The 23326-nt window shown below is 43.6% G+C and overlaps 1 protein-coding gene across 3 annotated transcripts in view; it reads right to left on the bottom strand.

Annotated features, from left to right (window-relative positions):
- PAK5 (p21 (RAC1) activated kinase 5) overlaps window positions 1–12435 on the bottom strand; it is a 197020-nt gene extending 184585 nt beyond the window's left edge. For all 3 annotated transcript variants that reach the window (XM_032800141.1, XM_032800142.1, XM_032800143.1), the window contains exon 1: window positions 12102–12435. The gene's annotated coding sequence lies outside the window, so the exon portion shown is untranslated. The remainder of the gene's footprint in view (window positions 1–12101) is intronic.
- Between the last annotated feature and the right edge of the window lie 10891 nt (window positions 12436–23326).

Below are 23326 nucleotides of genomic sequence, written 5' to 3'. Positions count from 1 at the left end.
AATTTATCCTCCGAAAAATTATAGAGTAAGAACTTGCTTCAGTTATGCCCATTAGCTCACCCTTTGACCATCGTCAGTAATATCACTCTGTGGCAACCACAGAAGGCTATTAAAGGGCAACCAACATCCCACCCCCCAAAACACATCATTATAGGCCATATATTTTATGTGCTGGGAAGCCGTAATACAATACCAGGGAGAACACAGTCACTTCAGTCGGCTACATTTCAAGCTACTACGTGACATGTGGGAAAATCAATGCACATATGATCAGAAAAGGGCCTTCAGCCGGCTGTGGTGACACTCAGAGGGGAATATGTATTAGTGTATTTGACATCTACTTTAGGTCCCCTCCACATGTAAGTGACATCAGCGTAAGTCTCCCTTAAACTCGTCCCCACTTACAGACTGCCATGCACTCCTTATATGTTGCTCCTGGATCAGGTCCTTTGAGCATCTCTCTCTTGCACAGAATTAAGTAGCTGAGTTTATAGAATAGTAAACATGCTTTTTTTTGTTTTTTTGTTTTTGTTTTTTTCAAATTAAATGTTTTGGTAGCAAATACAGTAAAAGAAAATAACTTGGTTCACATACGTTACTTTTTGCTTTGAAGTCAACCTAGCGCTGAGCTTTAGTAGTAATGACACATCCTCTTCCCAACAGGAGCAGAAGCTCCTGCTCGGTAACTACTGGAATATTCCTCAGGTGGCTTAGCCTCCGCATTGAAATAACTACACTCTCTGTGACCACAGGTTCAAATTTTAGCTGGGTTAACTCAGTCCTTCATACTGTCAAGTTAGGAAAATGCAGGTAAGCCTCCTGCAATGCTGTATGAATGCTATCTTGATGCTATTCTGGCTCCTGGGTGAAGTCTACACTAGAAACCTATGCTGGTGCAGCAATAATGGTTGGGGGGTGATTTGGTTTCTGAATTTTTATACTAGCAAAAACCCTAGTGTAAACACAGTTTTACTAGTAAAAAAAAAAGTGTTTTTGCTTATTTCGTCTGGGGAACTGGTATAAGCTATAATGGCAAAAGCACTTTTTCAATGGTATAAGCTGTGACTGCACTAGGAGGGTTTGCTACACAAGCTTTTTTAGTGTAGACTACCACTGCATCAGAGCGACTTCCTTTAGTAGTGCATTAAGTAATCTGAAATGCACACTTGCTCATTTCTGATGTACCCCATGAGTCACTCTACTGCATAAGCCCACGCCTACGCACAGAATTGAGTAGGGGCTATTCTAATTTCATACCCAATCTACAAGATGCTTCAGAGAAAATGAACCAAACAGGGCAATTAATCGAATGATCCATCCCCTGTTCTCCAGTCTCAGCTTCTGTCAGTCAGAGGTTTAAAGACACCCAGAGCATGGTTTCACATCCTTGGCCATCTTGGCTACGAGCCATTGATGGATCTATCCTCCATGAACTTATCTAATTCTTTTTTTAACCTAATCACACTTTTAGCCTTTACAACATCCCTTGGCAATGAGTTCCATAGGTTGACTGTGCCTTGGGTGAATAAGTACTTCCGTATGTTTTTTTGAAACCTACTGTGTTAATTTCACTGGGTGACCCCCTGGTTCATGTGTTATGTGAAGGGGTAAATAACACTACCTTATTCACTTTCTCCACTCCATTCACGATTTTATAGACTTCTATCATATCCGCTGTCAGTCATTTCTTTTTCTAAAATGGACAATCCCAGTCTTTTTAATCTTTCCTCACACAGTAACTGTTCCATACCCTTAATCATTTTTGTTGCCTTTCTTGGTACTTTTTTCCAATTCTAATATATCTTTTTTGAGATGGGTTGACCAGAACTGCACACAGTATTCAATGTGTGGGCATACCATGGATTTATACAGTGGAACTGTGATATTTTCTGACTCATTTATCCCTTTCCTAATGGTTCACAACATTCTGTTAGCTTTTTTTGACTGCTGCCGCACATTGAGCAGATGTTTTCAGAGAAGTATCCAGGATGGCTTCAAGGTCTCTTCTTGAGTGGTAACAACTAATTTAGACCTCATCATTTTGTACGTATAGTTGGGATTATGCTTTCCAATGTGCATTACTTTGCATTTATCAACACTGAATTTCATCTGCCATTTTGTCACCCTGTCACGCAGTTTTGTGAGATCTCTTTGTAACTCTTTGCAGTCAGCCTTGGACTTAACTATCTTGAGTAATTTTGTATCATCTGTAAATTTTGCCACATCACCCTTTTTCCAGATTTTGTTAATATGCTGAACAGCACAGTACAGATCCTGTACAGTACACAGCACAGTACAGCACAGTACACTATTTATCTCTCTCTATTGTGACAACTGATAATTTATTCCTACCCTTTGTTTCCTAACTTTTTAACCAGTTACTGATCCATAAGAGGACCTTCCCTCTTATCCCATGACTGCTTAGTTTGCTTAAGAGCCTTTAGTGACGGACTTTGTCAAAGGCTTTCTGAAAATCCACGTACACTAAATCCACTGAATCACCCATGTCCACATATTTGTAGCTCCCCCCCCCAAAGAATTCTAATAGATTGGTGAGGCATGATTTTCCTTTATAAAAGCTGTGCTGACTCTTCTGCAACACATAGTGTTCATCTATGTGTCTGATAATTCCTGTTCTTTACTACAGTTTCAACCAATTTGCCTGGTACCAAAATTAGGCTTACCAGCCAATAATTGCCAGGATTGCCAATGGAGCCTTTTTAAAAAAAAATGGTGTCACATTAGCTATCCTGTAGTCATCTGGTACAGAGGGCAATTTAAGCGATAGGTTGCATACCACAGTTCATAGTTCTGCAATTTCATTTTTGAGTTCCTTCAGAACATTGGCTGAATACTATCTGTTCTGCATGATTTATTACTGTTTAATTTATCAATTTGTTCCAAAATCTCCCACACTGACACCCCAGTCTGGGACAGTTGCTCAGATTTATCACCTAAATAGAATGTCTCAAGGTGTGGGAATGTCTCTCACATCCTCTGCTTTGAAGACTAATGCAAAGAATTCACATAGCTTCTCTGCAATGGTCTTGTCTTCCTCGAGTGTTACTTTAGCACCTAGATCATCCATTGGCCCCTCTGATTGTTTGGCAGGCATCCTGCTTCTGATATACTTAAAAAACGTTGTTAGTTTTTGTGTCTTTTTTGGCTTCAAATTCTTTTTTGGCCTGCCTAATTATACTTTTACACTTGACTTGCCAGAGTTTATGCTCCTTTCTATTTTGCTCAGTAGGAGTTGGCTTCCTATTTTTAAAGGATGTCTTTTTGTTTTTACCTGCATCTTTTACTCTATTTTTTAGTTATTGTTGCATTTTTGGCGCTCTGATTGTTTTGGTTTGGTTTTTTTTATTTGGAGGTATACATTTATTTGAGGCTCTATTACGTGTTTCAAAAGGTTTCCATGCAGCTTACAGGCATTTCACTCTTTTGACTGGTCCTTTTAATTTCCATTTAACTAGCTTCCTGAATGTTGTGTAGTTCCCCTTTGTGAAGTTAAAAGCTACCGTGGTGGGTTTCTTTGGTATATTCCCCCACTACAGGGATGTTACATTTAATTACATTATGATCCCTATTACTAAGCAGTTCATCTATATTCACTTCTTGGATCAGATTGTGTGCACTACTTAGGACTAAATCAAAAATAGCCTGTCCACTGGTGGGTTCCAGGGGTAGCTGCTCCAAGAAGCAGTCATTAATGATGTCTAGAATTTTATATCTGCATCCAGTCCTGAGGTGACATGTTCCCAGTCAGTAATGGGATAGTTGAAATTCCCTAGTTTTATTGTTTTGTTTTGGTTTTGGTTTTGTATCCTCTTTAACATCTCTGAGCATTTCACAATCACGGTCACCATCCTGGTCAGTATATTCATGCTGCTATATTCTTATTATTCAAGCATGGAATTTCTATTCCTGGGCCTAGAGAGTCTGTGGTACAGTTTGATTCATTTAAGATTTTTACTATATTTCACACTATGCTGTCTTTCACATACAGTGCCATCATGACCTTCTCCACCAGCCCACGACCAGCCCCACCAGCATGACCTTCTCTGTCATTCCTGTCAATTTTGTATCCTGGTACTACCATGCACCATGTGATCATTTCTAAAGACACTTTGGCAAGCTGTGTGGAAGTAAAGTCAAAAGAAATCATTTTTATTGACTTAAAGGGGCAGAAAAAAACAAAATGCATGGCATTTATAAGGCCCACATCCGCAAGACATGGAGAACTGACTGAGGCAATCAGAGTTCTCAACTGCCGCTGTCTTCAAATGAAATTGAGAAGGCACTCAGCACCTAATAGAACTGTGACTCATACAGCACTTTTTACCCAGAGAGCTTTAAAGAAGTGGCTATCACAATTTAAAATTTTACAGACAAGGAAACTGCAGCACAGGAAGGTGAAGGAACATGCCCACAATCACATAGGAAGCTAGTTTAGAGTCAGGAATAGAAGCACATATCTCTTGCCTCCCAGTTATGTGCTTTAGACACTGGGCCAAACAGCTTAACATGCAAGTGTAGTCAGACCCTCTGTTGCTTTCAGTAGGAAGTATTAGAACATTTTTTTTAACAACAGTAAGGATGATGGGAAAGCACAGCTCAGCCCAACAACAGCGAAATGTTTCCCCTGGGGACATGGAAGAGGTGGTATTTTTAGTATTTGTATTAACAAAGGCCTAAGTGGGGACATGCCTGCCTCAAAGAGAAAGTCCCTGCATATCAAACTCTGAAGGTCGGACTAGAGGTCAGGAGGGTTCATTGCTCAGTCACACACTGGCAACAGTCATGTGGTTGCTTGCGATTTACCTCAGTAATCAGTAATAACCCCGTGGAGCTCTTAGATGCCTGGAATACAGCTGTACAGCGTGGTCATGGACATTTGGAGCCACATACCTCCACTGTCAAAACATTTTGTTGTTATTAAGTGGGGACTGCATCTCTTATATCTGGTTCTTTTTACCTTCAGGACCTTTGACATACTACATTATACGTTACAGTGACCTGATAATGTTATCTTGTATATTTCTTTTAAATGCACGAATAAATAGATTTGAACTGAGAAAAGGTTGGAAAATGTGGCAGCCTGTTGTAAATGGAATGGGTATCTTATTCCAGATTTTTGGGATTACAGGCATAATTACTTTGATCTGCAAGTTGCTACATGCTCTAAATATCAATGGGAGTTGAAGGTGTTCAGTACCTCCCAGGACTGGGCCCTTAAAAAATGAATAGACTGGGTCAAGTGAAAGAGCTATATGCAGTCATAGTGAATTTGCAATAGTGTGGGATGCTATATATTTTCTATCGCTGCAAGTTTAAGATGTATGATTTCCTCATGTGTAACATAGGATGTGACAATAAAACCTTTACAGAACGCATCACAAGCATACCTTTTTATGCCTTTTTTTATCCTCTCTTGTCTACCTCTGATTCCTCCCTTCCCCCTTTGAAGTACATGAGTTACTATGGAAACAATGAGCTCTTTAACATGGGTGGAGTTTGGTGACATCCAAAACTACAGCATAAGTCAAATTATGTGATTACTGGGCATTTATACTGTGGTTTGTGAAATATAGGTGTTTACATGCTAGCTTTCCTTGATCCCAACTCTCTATGTATCTAGATTTACTCTTCCCTCTCTATTTACTTGTGATATGTTCTCTCGCTTTACAACTGCCTCTAGCAGAGAACAATAAGCTTTCAGAATAACCTCAGCTTTATTTCTGGCACTTGAGATGCTTTGTTTTAAACTATTTTCAGAATTGGCATCTTTATCCACCAGGATCATGACTCCCACCCTCATGCCCTGATGCTGGTACAGGGGGCTGTGATAGCAGATCTACACTAGGAATGAAAGGGCAGGGAAAGCCACCCACAGTAAATAGGGCACTGGCATGGGACCTCGGTCTGTTCATGGCTCTGTCATTGAACTGCTGGATGACCTGGAGCAAAATATTTCACCTTTCTTTCTCCTCCCAACCTTTTCTTGCCTTGACTGTTCTGACTTCAGTAGAACTACTCACATCCTTAAAGTTGATTATGCCAAAGTTGTAGATGATAAACTCTTTGGGGCAGGGACTATCTCTAACTATGTATCTGTACAGTGTTTACCACAATGAGGCCCTGATCTCAGCTGAGGGCTCTAGGTCCTAATGTAATATAAATAATAATCAGGAGAGAATGGCTGCAGCAAGGAAGATCCAGGTTAGATTTAGGAAAGACTCTAACCCTAAGGATTGGTAAGCACTAGAACAGATACCAACAGAGGTTGTAGAGTCTCTATCATTGGAGGTTTTTAAGAACCGGCTGGACAAACACCTGTCAGGGAGGGTCAAGGTATACTCAATCCTGCCTCAGCATAGGGATATGGACTAGATCAAGGGTTCTCAACCTTTTTCTTTCTGAGGCCCCCTCAACATGCTATAAAAACTCCACAACCCAACTGTGCCACAACTGTTTGTCTGCATAGACTCATAGACTTTAAGGTCAGAAGGGACCCTTATGATCATCTAGTCTGACCTCCTGCACAATGCAGGCCACAGAATCTCACCCATCCACTTTAATAACAAACCCCTAACTTATGTCTGAGTTATTGAAGTCGTCAAATTGTGGTTTGAAGACCTCAAAAGCTGCAGAGAATCCGCCAGCAAGTGACCCCTGCCCCATGCTGCAGAGGAAGGCAAAAAACCTCCAGGGCCTCTGCCAATCTNCCTGGAGGAAAATTCCTTCCCGACCCCAAATATGGCGATCAGCTAAACCCTGAGCATGTGGGCAAGACTCACCAGCCAGCACCCAGGAAAGAATTCTCTGTAGTAACTCAGATCCCACCCAATCTAACATCCCATCACAGAGTCAGGGCCAGCGTTAAGGGGTAGCAAGCAGGGCAATTGCCCAGGACCCAATGCCACAGGGGGCACCATGAAGCTAAGTTGCTCAGGGTCCCAGACATGCAGTGGGACTTTGGCTTTCTGCCTGTGCCCCAACAAGTCTAACACTGGTCCTGCTTAGCAGACCCCCTGAAACCTGCTCACGGCCTCCCAGGGCGCCCTGGACTCCTGGTTAAGAATCACTGGACTAGATAACCACTTGAGGTCCCTTCCAGGCTTACATAGCTACGTTTCCATGATTTTATGTTCTCTTATTTAATTAATAGTCTTCCAATTATTTCATTAGGAATCAAATCAGGTACAATTGCAGAGACATTCTGTGGATGCATGTACAGCACCATGTTGGATCCTGAAAGTGTGGATTGTGTGTCTTGGTGATTTCTATACAAGTTCCTCTGTTAGAAGTGTAAGCACTGGAATGGGTTACCGAGGGAGGTGATGGAATCTCCTTCCTCAGAGGTTTTTAAGGTCAGGCTTGACAAAGGCCTGGCTGGGATGATTTAGTTGGTCCTGCTTTGAGCAGGGGGTTGGACTAGATGACTTCCTGAGGTCCCTTCCAACCCTGATATTCTATGATTCTATGATTTATTTACACCCGACACACTCAGTTTTCTCATTAAACCAAAAATGCATAGAAAATGTGTTCCAACATACTTGTCTGTGTCCCTCAATGGTAAGACATTTTGTTTTTTGGAAGAAAAAACAAGAAATCAAAAGCACAAAGATTCAGCTAAATCATGCGACACCATCACTTTATGGATTTTAATAAGTACATGCCAAACTCTTGCCAAATAGCTGGGATTCTCTATTGTAAAAGCTTCAAATGAATGATAATCGACTCCATCAGAGTCAACTTGAGTTTCAAGCATGTGTGTGAAAGAGAGAGCAAGAGAAAGCAAAAGGGAGAAAGGGAACCAGAGCTTTTTACATGGGACCAAGCTTCACTGAAAATGAACACGTCTGTCTTATCTTACGCATGGGTTCCGTTCCACAGTTAGTGCATAAAGCAAAAACCGCGTATAGTCAAAAATACATTGAGTTGAATGGCGGCCGGAATCGCCTGCACTACAGAAACAGTATTTAAATTGTTATTTTTTTCTTTTTCTTTGTTTTTGCCAACCGCGTAAAGCTGATATCGCGCATGTTAAATGCAAGTAAGATGCAACAGACCTGTATCGACGGTAAAGTATCTAGGTCAATGTCTTTTCACAGGCAAAACATCAGTGAATTTATCCTCTGAATAAAAGACTAACAGATTTATTTGGGCATAAGCTTTCGTGGGTCAAAAACCCACTTCTTCAGAAGCAGAAGTTAAGAACCATTTAAGGACCAAAAAGATAACATTACCATAACCTTCTACATAGAGGAAGGACAGTCCCAGTGATTAGGCAACTAGGAGACCCAGATTCAATTCCCTGCTCTGCCACAGACTTCCTGTGTGAGCTTGGATAAGTCACTTAGCTTTTTTGTGCTTCATCTGTGAAATGGGGATAACACCTCACGGGGGGGTTGTGAAGAAATAAATACAATAAAATTGGGAGCTGCTCCGAAGTTCTGGCAATGTGGGTCACACAAGTATCTTAGATACAGGGCCAGCTCTACTGTTTTTGCCGTCCCAAGCAGCACGCCGAATTGCCGCTGCAGATGGTGGGGGCAGTCAGTGTGCAGCTAGGGCAGCATGCGTGTTTCCACGGCAGTGGCAATTCGGCGGCAGCTTCTGTTTTCAGCCAGAAGACAGAATCTGCGCCGCTGCAGACAGCTGAACATAGAAGCTGCTGCTGAACTGCCGTCATCGCGGAAATGCGTGTGCCACCCTAACGGCACACGGACTGCCCCTGCCATCTGCGGTGGCAATTCAGCACACTGTTTGGGGGCAAAAACACACAGACTGCCGCCCCTTTCAGATTGCCGCCCCAAGCACCTGCTTGGGATGCTGGTGCCTGGAGCCAGCCCTGCTTAGATAGAGGGGAGTCATAACAGGAGCAATGAGCTGAGCATGGAACTGGGAGGGGGGGGGAAGGCTCTGCGGCATGACCCGCCCTCTGAAGCCCAGCACAGCTGGGTTGCAGGGTGACCTCAGGAAGATATGGAGCTTTCCTCAACAAGTGGTGGACATCCAAGCACATAAACCTGGATACTTGTCCACCTCTCCCTCTGCAGCATGGCCAAACAGTGGGAACACACAAGCCATGCTACCATGGGGTAGGGGATAAGGCAGCCATGTGCATAGCTAGTACCTCCATGGGCAAGGCAAGATGCATGTGGACCCCAGCAAATCCACTCCTTTAGGGCTTTGAGTCCCCTATCTGTTCTGCAGAGGGGAAACATCACTACTAGAGGCAACTTTGCAACAGGGAGTTCTTGAGTATCCTAACCTCAGTGTAGGGATTTCCCATGCTATGGAACATCTGACACTGATCCCAAAATGCACTGAGCTGTTAATCTTACCCACAACCAGCTCCACAACAAGGATACGCAGATAGTTAAGGATGGCACAGGGACATTTCCCTTGTCCTGGGCAATTACTGAGAAAAGTTTCACGGTACAGTAATGGATTTGCAAAAAGCTAGAGTTTGGCACAGTGGCTCCCTAATTGGGTATGTCTACACTGCAGCTGGGAACAAGCTATTTTTCACATGCTTGCTCAAGTCCCACTAGCGTGAGTCGTTCTTGCCAGGCTGGAAGGCTCGTTCTCAGCTGCAGTGTACACACACTACGGTCCTGGGAGAGCCTATTAATAGGCCATGGACATCTGTCTGGTCACACCAGGCTAGTTCTCCTCCTTATTTCCAGCTGCTAAATCACATTAAAAAGAAACTAAAATTAAAGGTGGGAATTTCACAAGTGCTCAGTGTTGGCCTAACTCCGAGCCCGTTCAAGTCAATGGGAGTTTTATCATGGACATCAACAGGAGAAAAGTTAGGCCAGCTCTGAGTGCTTTGGGAAATGCCACCCTGAATACTTTCTTCATGTTAATTTTCCATGTAAGCACAGGGTTATATGATCATGACTGGGAAGAGGGGTGGTCTATGTATTTGTGGATAGAAAGGGAGGTGGTCCATGAGCAAAATCTCACTATTTATGTGTGATCCACCCTAAGAAAAAGTTTGAGAACCTTCAAATTACCATACTTGTCATTGCACGATACGTTTGCTTTTGGTTCTGATGCTCAAAGCTAACAAGGGAAAAAAGGATACATAAAACATATGAAGACAGTTTCCAACCCCTATTTAAAAGCAGAGTATCTGCAAGTATATTGACCCAGATTTTCAAAAGTGATTCGGGATTTTGGGTGCCTCGCTTTTTCAGGTGACACCTTAAAGGGGCCTGATGTTTAGAGAGTTCTGAGCCACCTTCCCCTGAAAATCAAGTTTGGCTCCCAAAAGATGAGGCATCCCAAAATCAACAGCCACTTGAGAAAATCTTGCTCGTCATTCAAATCAAACAAAAAATTTGCACATAACTATTACTCTAAAATCCTTCCTCAAAGATTTGTCAAAACAGCCCTGATACTTGTCAACATTCCTCAACAAATGTTAAATTATTCTATTTCTGCACATTTCAACATTTTCCACCATTTCTAACATGTTTAATTCAGGATTTTCCTAAGAACCCTTCTTCACTTCCAGTTTCCCCTTCCATATGCCTCAAATGCAGGCACACAAACCAAAACATAAATACAAACCAAACCCTCCCTCTACTTTGTAAAGATCGTGGTTATGAAGTGCTTGATACGATTTCTTTGCCCAGTGCTTTCTTCGTCAAGCAACATTGTCAAATGTCTCATATACTTTCCTAAGGCCATCACAAGGTCAGTGGCCTTGGAGACCTGGTTTGGGGTTTCTTCCCCCACATGGGATAAATTATTCAAAGGAACTATGGATATTTTTAAAACACTCGATATAAAACCCGCCCCATCCCACTGAGCGACATGCATGTATGAAATGAAGACATACAGCACAAGTGGCAAATGTTAAAAAGTCGTCTCCTTTCAGAAAAGCAATTAGACAAAACTAAATGACGTGAGAAGGCTTGATTTGATTTTAAAGCCAGTGTTATCAAAGAGGCTTGGCATTCTCTTCTATTGATTTTACTGGCAGTTTGCCTAGCTTTCCTGTCTCTGCACTATGTCTCTCTCAAAGTGTTAGTCTTAGATTGGGCGGTTATACAGTATTTAATTCTCCCAACTAAAGTGGATTTCTTTACAACACACTTTGACAAAGCTTACTGTGGTGATTGTTTATGATTATTATTTTTACATTCTTTTTAAGCAACCGGAACTTTTAATACCTCAGAATTCATGCTTCCTCTTTTTACTGAAAGCATGTCTAGAGAACACTTTATAGATTACTTTATCTTGTATCCATCTCTGATGTTAATGTCATTTGTCAATGCAAAGCAGTTGTTGCGTTGTCAGCTACATTAACCAGCTTTCAAAGAACATATGTTAAGTGACTGTATCTTAATTAGTCCATTGTCTTGGATGGTTAGCTGCAGATACTATTAAAAAATAAAACACCCCCCGGTCCATAAAGTAAACCCCAAAAGAAAAAGTTGTTTTGAATACACACGTACTCAAGTTTTCCCATCAGAGGGGACTGAGAGACAGGAGATGATTGCACTAGAGTTCTCACTGCCCACTGCCGAAAATGACACGATCGCTGAGTGTTTTGTAGCAAGAACACGAACAAAAGACCCTGCGTATTTTGAATGTCACGGCACGCTCCATGAGGATGCTAAAGCATCATCGTTACTATTGCTGCTCCCGCTTCTTAATTGCTTCCCCGGAGGTCCAGTATTGACAGGAGAGCGCTGCCTGCGGGAGTGCTGCAAGCAGTAGTGTCCATTTGCACATGCAACACACCTTCCCTCCCACCGCCACCACACGCCCCTCCCCGAGGCTGCATTCGGGAGCACGCCGAGGTTTTAGGCAGGCGGAGGGCTCCCTTTCCTAACCCGTCAGGAAATCGCATTATTCTGTAAAGTCCCTGGGGCCGACCCATCGCATCCCCCCAGCCCCAAGCGGGCTGGCTCTCCACCGAGGCAGCTCTCGCTGCAGGCGGCTGTCTCGAGCGGTAGCTGCCTCTCCAGGGATGGATCCTTCCGAGCCCGCTTCATCCCCCGGGAAACCCGGGCTGTGCCCGCGAGCCCGCCTGCAGCGATGCTCCTGCTGCCCCTTTCCCGCCTCGCGCCTACCTAGTGCCCGGCTGCCAGGCGAGCCCGGGCTGCACGCATCGTCCGCCGCTACATCGCTCCGAGCGCCATGTTCCTGCGAGCCCGGGCTCGCGGCGTGCGTCCCTGGCAGGCGGCTGGGGGGAGCCGCCACCGGGCTGCTGCTGCTGCTGCTACATCCGGGCTGTGAGTGGCGGAGCTCAAGCTCGCCTCGCCCTGGTCGAAGCGGAGACGCCCAGCTGCCTAGAGGGTGCAGCGCTGTGGAGGGGAAAGAGCGAGCCCGGAGCCTGGTGATGTCGATACCTCAACTGCATCCTCCACGGAGACCAAATCTAGCGGCTTCTCCTGCCCTGGAACAATCCAGCCCCCCATGCATCGGATCCCACGCGACAGCTCTGCAAAATCCCACGGCTAGAGCCAGCCAAAATCTGCTCCTCACTCCTGCAAACCGCGCTGATTAAATGCAGTATCCGTTGAAACTGCTCCTGCTACAGCAAAGAGATTCTAGAGGCCGAAGCATCCTGGTGCTACAATACCCCAGAACCAGCACCCGGATCCAGGCACTTTCTGGCTCCAGTTCCCCAAATTCAACAGAGTAAACAGGGAATTGAGCTGCTGCTGCACTCTGGAAAATCTGGCCCCTGCTGCACCCCAGCGCTGGCATCTGGATCCTCCCAAATTTTGACCACAAACGCAGAAACTGCACCACCAAAATATTATTTATACTGAAATTGGGCTTAGGAGCCTCAGTCATGTACCAGGCCCCCATTGGGCTAAGCACAGTACAAACAGAACAAAAAGTTGGTCCCTGCCCCAGAGAATTTACAGTCTAAGTATTAGACCATAAGAACGGCCATACTGGGTCAGACCAAAGGTCCATCTAGCCCAGTATCCTGTCTTCTAATATTGGCCAGTGCCAGGTGCTTCTGAGGGGATGAACAGAACAAGTAATCAAGGGATCCATTCCCTGTCACCCATTCCCAGTTTCTGGCAAACAGAGGCTAAGGACACCATCCCTACCCATCCCGGCTAATAGCCATTAATGGACCTATCCTCCATGAACTTATCTAGGGTTTGTTTTTTTTGAACCCTGTTATAGTCTTGGCCTTCACAACATCCTCTGGCAAAGAGTTCCACAGGTTGACTGTGTGTTGTGTGAAGAAATATCTGCTTTTGTTTGTTTTAAACTTGCTGACTGTTCATTTGGTGACCCCTAGTTCTGGTGTTATGTGGAGTAAATAACACTTCTTTATTTTCTTTCTCCACACCAGTCATGATTTTATAGACCTCTATCATATCCTACCTTAGTTGTCTCTCTTTCAAGTGGAAAAGTCCCAGTATAAGACAAGAGATAACAAGTGGAGATGGAAACGGGAGCACAAGCAAACAGTGAGAACGAATTTTGCTTTCAATGTTCTACCCCAAGACATCCCGGTACAAGAAATCTGCTAAAATTCTAATTCAGTGCCAGTATCCTGCTGGATCTGGTGAATTTTTGGCTGCATACTCTCAATTTTAATGGCAAAATTTACTACATATGCAGCTTCTCCTAGTCCACCAGAATAATCCAGATCCCAACATATATGTAGCACACTGCACATTTTAATGAAGCATCACACCTCTCTATAAAGTAAGTAAGTATCATAACAAATCCGTGGCCACATAGGACTTCATTATTGTCAATCACTGTGTCCGTGCACCAGTCCAATTTCATGGTAACACCAGAAAGAGGACTTGGAACATCCCGCTCCAAAAGCACTAGCACCTACCACATCAGCATATAGAAAATCATCAAATGCCAGCAGTAGAGGACCTATGACACATATGGTATGTCTACACTTGGATCTGGAGATCTAATTCCCATCTCGAGCCATACCCATGCTAGGTTGGATTAATGTACTAAAAAAAAGAAGTATTCCTGCTGAGGCAAAAGCAATGGGAGGATCTAGCCACCCCAAATATGGTGCCTAGCCTTTTGGATGAGATCATTCTCGGAGCAGCTAGCCCTTCTGGCTGCCTGCACCGCTGTGGCTACATTTCTATTTTCAGCATGCTAGCTTGATCAAAGCTAGTGCATGTTTTCCTCCTTTACAGCTCCAGAGCAGACATACCCTTAGTTCAGTAGCTTTGTTTCCTTCCAGTAGAGTACAGTCATACACAGTCATACTTCCCACCTCACTCCTATCATTTCAAGAATTTCCTCAGTTCCCATATACTTATGGGGTCCCTTACTGCAAGCTCTTCACACATGGAACTCCCATTGATTTAAATATCTGAGTGGAGTTTAACATGTTGGTCTTAACCTACCAATGATTTTGACACCAGCTTAGGATCTAAACTGATACATGTTGTAATTTTTGTAAAATTCCCCTGAGCAATGGAAAGACCTTTGAAATAAACCCAACTAAATAAACAAATGGAAAGGAAGCAATCAGAGAAGTGCTTGTAAAATAAATAAATATATATATATAGTACAATCAGGTGACGTAAGTAATTCTGGTATATTACTCCCTGTGATATGTGCCTGATTCTGAAAACAGTCTTCTCCAACACCTTTATGAAATGTGCCAGAAGAAAGATCAACGCTGCTTTTAATAAAGATCCATACAATTTATTCTAAATGCAGCTCAACAGAAATAACCTATTGTATAATATCTGATTTAACTAATTAATCATAGTCCCAACAGTCACTAAATATCAGTAGCCAAATGCTTTTCAGAGGCACGTCAAATGTGAGTTAGTTGGAAAGAAAAAGGATGAGTGCCTTATTTATATAATCAAATGGAAACAGGTGTTCGCATATTTAACAGGTGAGAATAAATGTGTTTCTGTTTCTTATGATGCTGTGAAATAGAGAGCATGACAGGAACATAGGGGATAAAGATTTACATTAGAGCTGTGGCGGGGAGGGGCAGTACACAGGTCGGTCTTGCAAGCCAAGAGAAAATACATGTAACTTGTTCGCTTAGGTGACTGATAGCTATTTTAAAACTTTTATAGAATCCCCTTGCCCTTCGAGGGATCATAGACTTACAGGGCTCACCATTGCGAGCTTTGCCATTTTGTGTTCTCAAGTAGGTAACATTATTACCAGCTTTCCCCAGGATTCTCACCAGAGGGAATAGCTGGGGCAACTCTGAATATTTGCAAAGGCATTTGTTAAGATTTGAGTGGTGACATCCCTCCAGAAACATACACCACTTAACCACCTAACTTAACAGCAATCCAATCGAAGTTGCTGCTATTAGAGCAGCAGAGGAAATACCACAGTACTGTAATTTACATGAGTCACTCCTTCACTTGTGTTAAAATTGATAAATAACTAAAACCATTTCATACAAATAAATAAAGATGTGGCATGAGCGATGGGATTAATTGTTTACTGATGGGTTTCTTGCACCTACCACTGGCCCTCTAGACACTCCCAGAGATACTAAACTAGACGGATCACCGGTCTCATCCAGCCCAGCAATTCCTTCAGGAGCTTGTGCAGCACGGAGCAGCCCATATGGATTGTTAGCTGTCAGCTTCTCTGCAACAGAAAACCAGCCTAGCACTGAGATGGCTGGTGGTCAAGAGGCTTCAAAGATTGCCTACGGACACCTCCCATCTTTCACCATGTGCACTTGGCTGAACCAGGGAATCTGGCTGAGTAGAAAACATCATTTTCCTGCTTTTCGGTGCTGCGTTGCCATTTTGTCTTCATTTACACTGACCCCTTAGTTACTGTAGCTAAGCCACGTTTGGCTGAAAGCTGGGCCACATCGGATCATCTCTGAACCACAACTGCCATTCATTAGAGCTAATCCCGGCTCTCAGCACATATTGCAGACCTTATGTACTTTAAACATCTCAGAGGGTCCTTTTTTTTTTTTCCTTTTCAGAGAGCCAGCAGCTTAGAAAAGCACAAAGACATCGGCTCTAACCTCACTAAGCTATTCACCAGGGGTCTGAAACAATCAGGTTTGTATGAAAATGCATTCCATTATCTATGAAGCTTGCATCAGTGTTATTTTTACCTGGCTTTCCCTTTAAATTATGTGTAACTTAACTGGCTCCTTGTTTTCAAGGGAAAAGGCTTTGGCTCACTGAAAAATGAATGAGGTTTATTTCAGAAAGATCAGATCGCAAAGAAGCCCCATATTCTGCTCAGGCCTTAAAAAAATCAAGAGCAAAGACAATGACTACAACTAAGGCAGGAAAAAGGCTCTAATGTTACCTATAGGGGCATGTTTGATGGGAAAACCTAAGGTACAATAATCATAATCACAAACACTGGGGCCAAGATTTTCAAAACTCTGGGATTGATATTAGGCTCTTAAGTCGAGCTGTGTGCTAACTGATTTTTGATTCACTGGCCGTTCTGAAAAATGGGGGTAAAACTGGTTTGAGTTGAACTGAAACCGAAATTTTTCATCTACTTGAAAAATCGCCTTGGAGATCAAATGCAACTTTTCATTCACCCAGTGGCTGGGGTACTCACAGGGAATGTGGCAGACCCAGTTTGAATCCCTGCTTTAGAACACGGACTTGAGTCCAGGTTTTCCCCCTCCAGGTGAGTTCCTTAACTACCAGCCCATAGGGTATTCCGCTATTGGGTTCTCTCAATTTCTCCTGTTGAAGCAGTTCCTCCACTTCTGTTTAAAATACTTGGATAGTCACTCAGCCTGAGAAAGAGAGTGAGTCTGACTATAGCCTAGTGACTAGGGCTTTTTACAAAGTTGAATAATATAATTTTCCAATTTTTTTCTTTTTTTGTTTCAGCCAAAACAACTGCTATAATCGACATGAATTCAGCAAACATTTCAGTTGATCTGAATCTGTAATTTTCAGGGAAAAAATGTTTTGGATAAAAAAATTGCCCATCTCTCTTCTAAGTCCATATTTAGGCACCTACATGTGTGACCTGATTTCCAGACAGGCTGAGTGCTCTGCCTGCAGTGGATATGGCTGGATGCCCAAGGCTTTATTTAAACTTTTTGGCCTGCACTGCTGAAGTTATGTTCCTGAGTCTGTATTCAGGCACTTGTGGTGAAATTGTGTCCCCTCTAAAGTCACTGGAAGTCTTGCCATTGACTTCAATAGGCCAGGATTTCACCCCTGATTCCCAACGATCTTGAGCAACCAGCAGCTCTGCTTGAAATAAATGGCAAGTTTTGAATGCTCAGTCCTTTGGAAAATCAGGCCAGGTACTTATGTGCTTAAAGAATTACTTAGGAGCCTAAAGTTAGGTCTCAATTTTTGAAAATCTTGGCCCAGGACTTTACATGTGATTTGACGATGACCTGCACATTAATGTATCAGACAAGAAGCCATGCAGTATAAAAGGGGAAAGAAATTCTCTCTGTCTCTGACTGGAAGAGCAAAACATTTAAGAACTGGTTGGCCAAACACCTGTCAGGGATGATCTAAGTTTACTCGGTCCTGTCTCAGTGAAGGGAGCTGGACTAGATAACCTCTCAAGGTCCTTCTAGCCCTACATTTGTCCGGTTCTATATGATTCTATGCTGATGTACCTTTCTCGTGCCGGGAGAGCTTTGTTTGAGCTAGGGAATTGACTTTGTCTGACCTCTGGCATTACTGTAATGGTTATTAAATAAGGCTGGACATAACTGCACAAGTTGGGGGAAAGTTTGCTGGGAGCCCTCCACAATCTGCTCCTCTACATATGCATTAGTCAGAGTCCTGGTGCTTGTGCTTATTCAAATGCCAGGTGCATGGGAGTGTTCATCGCACTAGTGGTGCTAGACGCTCCAATAAGGGAAGGGCATGAGAATTGGCCTTGGCCTCCTTGCTGGAAGTCAGTTCTGGGAAGCACACACTGCGCCATTCTGAAGCTGCATGCAGGGACAGGAGAGTTAGCAATGAGTCGTTCACCCTTTCTTTGGTGCTCAGGGGGTTGCACTCTGGAGAGGGGCTGGTCAACTGTGCCACACATTAAAGAGCAAATCTTCAAGATGGTGCAAGGGATGAGATAGTGTCATGACACCTCTGAGTAAGGGACAATCCCAACTGAGCTTGTCTCTCTCTGAAGCCCAGCCTCTGTATTGCTTCTCCTGAAGGCATGCAGATCTGCATTGACCCCTAACTTAAGGCTGTGACCTAAAACTCACCATGTAGTTTGATGGGTGAAACAGTTACTTCCTCAAAGTGCATTGCCCCAGCCTCCTGGGAAGCTCTCTGCCTTGCCTCTCTCTTCACAGATGAGTGCCTCCAGCACCTGTCCCGGTGCAGTGCATCTCTGCGTCCTGCCTAAGGGACTGCAAGTGGTATTTCCAAGAGCTGCAGCATTGGCCTAACTCTGCTCCCACTAAAGTCAATGAAAGTTTTACAATTGACATCAAAAGGGCAAAGTCAAACCCACAAAATAGCCATTAAATAGACTTTAATTTGCTGGAAGTGTTGGCTTGTTCGTGCATTGCTCCCTCCTTCCTATGGGTCATAACCATCAAAGCATGCTTTGTGGAGTACAGGCAGCCCTGGTTCTTGTTGAATTTGGCCACTGAATTCATATCTGCTTTGGCTCTTTTTGACGATACTACATCTTGGTGTGGCTGTCTGTTCATTCTCTGGCTTGCTGTGTGTGCACATGCAGAGTGGTTTTCAAGAAGGGAGTGATTACATTTCCAACACTAAGGCTCTTGAGACCCATCATGTGCCCCTTAGCGCTAGCCACTTGGATTCAACTTCTGACACTTGCCTTCTTTGAGGGGAGGGAAGCATTACATAGATATGTGTATTATTCTTCATCTTTGTGTTTGTCATAAACAGATAGCTAAGGGTTAATGTCTATTTCACCTGCAAAGGGGTAACCAAACACCTGACCAAAGGACCAATCAGGAAACAAGATTTTTCAAATCTCAAGGGAGGGAACTTCTGGGTGTGTGTCTTTCTTTCTCTGTTGCTCTCGGCTCTGAGAGTGAACTGTCTCTCTCCAAGCTTTCTAATCTTCTGTTTCCAAGTGTAAGTACAAAGATAGAAGACAATAGGTTTTTATATTGTTCTTGTATTTACATGTGTGCAGTTTGCTGGAATGTTTTAAATTGTATATCTTTTTGGATAAGGCTGTTTATTCATTTTTCTTTTAAGCAATTGACCCTGTATATTGTCAACCTTGATACAGAGACCAGTTTTATGTCGTTTTCTTTCTTTTTATATAAAGCTTTCTTTTTAAAACTTGTTGGATTTTCTTTTCTATGTTGTGGTCAGGGGGATAGGAAATCTCTGTGCCAGGGTTAAGCGTCTCTCTCAGGGAAGACTGGGAGGGGGAAATCTCATTTGTGTCAGAGTTGCAAAGCTTACTTTGCAGGGACTCTGACTGAGGGTGAAAGAACTGGAATCTCTCTGTTTGGCATTCAAGGAATTGAAATAGGGTGATCGTCCAGGGCATCCAGGAGGGGAAACCGGGGGGAGAGTGAAATAAGCTGAGACAGGGAGGGGGTTAATTTCCTTTGTTGTTAGAACTCAGGGGCAATCTGAGTCTTGGGGTCCCCGGGAAGATTTTGGGGAGACCAGAGTGCGCCAGACACTGGAATCTGGCTGGTGGCAGCACTATCAGATCTAAGCTGGTAATTAAGCTTGGAGGTTTCATGCTAGCATCTTATTTTCTGAATTCTAAGGTTCAGATCTGAGTAGGAAAGCTATGACAGTGTTAATGCAGTGTAGAGAGTTATGGGTGTAGCTGAGCAGATTGCAATCCCAGGAGAAGGCTAATTATTTAAACTCAATAATCAGTGCACTCTGCCTTGTCTGGGAAGGAAAAATATAACAAACAAACAGGACAGTGTGCAGTCACACCTGTTAAGGGTAGTTAGCATGAGCAACTCCATTTTGTAAGTTCCCCTATTTTGTATCCATCATTAACTAAAAGTGAGCACATCACATACATGGCTCTCAAGGGCAGCATTAAAGAAATATAAAGTCAGAAACAGGAAAGAGGATAGGAACACAGCTGTAGCAACATAATTAAGGAAAAATTCTAGTATGCAAGGTAACATCTGGACTGTGCACTAGCCAGCACGAGGACAGTGATTGACTGTAAAAGGCTAAAGATAAGAAAATGGCTTGTTTATTGGTTAAGGCTTCCGATTCACGAGGGTAGCATGCACTCCTAAAAGGTATATAACTTCTATGTAACCTGCAGCCTGGGTCTCTCCCTGATTAGCAGGGAGACACCACGTTCGACCGTTGTTTGAACATTGCGCAATAAAACTTTGTTATTTGGACACTCTGTAAATCTTTGGTTTTTGTGCCTCAGCCTAGAAACAAATGGTGTGTGTCTTACAGCTATTATTCACAACACATCCAGCCTTCCATCACCTCTTCCTCTTTGACACTGCCAGCATATTCCCTTTCCCCATTGCCCCGGCTCTGGTCACCACTCTGCTTCATTACTGTAATGGTCTCTTGGCCTCACAACCTTCCGCCTTTCCTTGTCCAAAGTGCTGCTGCCAAGGTCATCTTCTCCCACAACTCCTCACACCACCTCCTCCTCTCTAGGACTCCCGGGATTAGCTTCTTGCCTCTCCCTACATCACATTGAAGATCTGCATCCCCATCGACCAGCCCCTGAGTGGTTTCACTCCATCTCTATTCTCATTTCTTCCCACTCGCCCTCTCAACATCATCACTCATCCCAGGCCGTTCGCCTTACTGTTTGTTGTCCCATTTTCCTGGCTTTTCTCTGCCTACCACATCGTCCTCCATGCCTGGGTCATTCTCCCTGGCCTTGACTGCCAGTGACCCACTCTCTGTCTTCATATCCTCCCCATCTCCCCAAGCAATCCCTGCTCAGAGGAGATCCCCATGTCCTCTTTCACCGGAACTGTCTTATGTTGGGCTTGTCTTAGACTGCAAACTCTTTGGAGCCAGAACATGCACTGTGTACAGGCCTGATCCACATAATCACTGGGGCTCAGGTGTTTAATCACCTGGAACTGATTATAAATGCCTCTGTATATCGAAGGCACTGTGAATACTTGCATTACAAATAAAGAGCGAGAAAAACAAACAAACAAAAAGATAGTATTCCACTGCTGTGGAGGGGAACCGGAGACAGGGCTAGATTTACTCCTACCAGCAATCCCACTAAAGCCAGAGGACCTGCTTGTGTGACCACTCATCAACAGGAATAAATTGGCATCATCTATACTATAGCAAGGACCTAAGGCCTGATTCTGTTCCCACTGAAGTCAATAGGGCTTTTTGCCATTAATGTTAATATGAACAGACTCCCTACTTTATCTATCCATTGTAATGGCCACAAAGTTTAAACTTGTCTGAACAACAGAGCAGATTTAAAGGAACATGTACACGTAGCTTCAAACATTTACCATTGACCTATTACAATTACAGACTCAGATATTTCACAGCTGTTCAAAGGATTTGGGTGTCTGTGTCCCTTGGGCATCTCTGAAAATCCCTGCTGTAATGTCTAAATAGAGCTTCTGCGTTCATTATTTGGAGGACTGAAGGTAACATGCAACAGGAATCCGAGTGGGTAAATTAATCCCTGGTGTAACTCCAGGCAAGTCAAGAGTTTGGCCTAGCGTATATAACAAGCAAATGACTCAAGGGCCCATAACCCAAAACAAAACAGATGCCTCTGAATGGAGGTTCCTTCTTGTCTCATGTATCCTAGGGTAAAAGTCAGGATTCAGGCCACTGAAGTCATTGTAGCTGTGCTGGGATAAAACAGGTGTAAATGAGAGCACAAGTCTGGGAGCGGAAACTATAGAGGATACCGAATTGCAGCAGTAGAACGCTATATTGAATGAACACCACATAACTTTAATTAGAGTTTCACTAAGGCTGAAACAGAAAACAAAAAAGAAGACAACAACGAAGAAGAAAGCTTGTCAATCTAGGCAACCCTTCCCCCACCCAAGCTCTTACCACTCTAAAAGTAGTAAAAACAGGGCAATTAGACGCAATCACAGGATGTTCACAGACCGCGTACATCAGCACTAGTGAACTTGTGATACTTTTAGCAAAAATGTGGCAAGGGAAGGTGACAAGTTACCAAAATAATAATTTATAAGTGCTGTCTGAATTTCCTGAGTTTTCCCGATAACCTGTGTATCTAATTATTTCTGATAGATCAGAAAAGTGATTCTGATGTGATCAATTACATCTGGAGGGTGGCTGAAGGACAGTCAGGCCATGTGGTGCCGAGCAGTGTGTTATTCTTGTGTAGCCACCGGACTCTTTCCAAGAGTGATGTCCAACAGTCATGTCACCAGTACCACAGCAGTTAGTCTGACTATACTTGTCTATACTCAGATGTCTCTGGGGTTTTTTTTTCCATATGGGTCAAAATCTAAACATAAAAGTGTTCTGTGACAGGGTCCCCTCACGGGGGTGCCTCCTTGTGGCTGCATCTAAGGATTAGCTCCAGCCAGGTCTGACGCTTCCCCCACTTCCGACGGTTGCTCACATTGTCTCCCTCTCTGTCTTCAAAAGTCACAGTGCTCCCTTTTTATGACTCAGTCCTCCGGCCAAGTCACTGTATAGTCCTCTCCTTCCGGGGAATCCATGTTCTACTGGATCAGCTGTCCTTGTATGCTCCAGATAATCTTCCAATCCAAGACCAGGTTCTGTGCTATTTTCCCAGTGACTGGTAGCAGAACCTGGGTCTGCCCACTACTCTGGCTTCCAGTCTAGGGACCCTATGTGTAGCAAAAATGGTCTGCTTGCTATTTCCTTGGACTCCTTCCAACCTCTCTGCTCTGTTGTCTGGCCTCCACTGGCTTCTCCAGCCCAAACTCACTCCTCTTAAGGAGTAACTGCAGACAATCTAACTGTATATAGCCCCAAAGATACCACCCTTTTCCCAGGCAGTGACTGCAGACAACCTAACTCTATGTAGCCCCAAAGATACCACCCTTTTCCCAGGGAGTGACTGCAGATCTCGTCTTGAGGAGAAAATCCTGCTCCCACTGAAATTTTTGGGAGTGTTGCCATTGACTTCAATGGACATTAGATCAGACTCTGTACCCTATTACAATCGTTTGTGTTACAAGAAAAACGCTCAGCACTGACACAGCAGTGGAGAAGATGCACCACTTTTGCTTTCGCAGTGCTGGACAAACATTAACTAACTCATCATCCCCCACGTTTGGCAGGGAGATATTATCCCAGTTTTATGGGTGCCTCTAATCCCAGCTGCCTTTTTATGACGCAAGGACAGCCGTTCAAGAATAACGCAGCTCTCTTTGCTTCTTTCTCCATCAGTCCACACTGCAGCTAGG

Source organism: Chelonoidis abingdonii, chromosome 3, assembly GCF_003597395.2.
Source record: "Chelonoidis abingdonii isolate Lonesome George chromosome 3, CheloAbing_2.0, whole genome shotgun sequence".
Classification (NCBI taxonomy): domain Eukaryota; kingdom Metazoa; phylum Chordata; order Testudines; family Testudinidae; genus Chelonoidis; species Chelonoidis abingdonii.
This window is presented reverse-complemented; position numbering and strand designations above follow the sequence as displayed.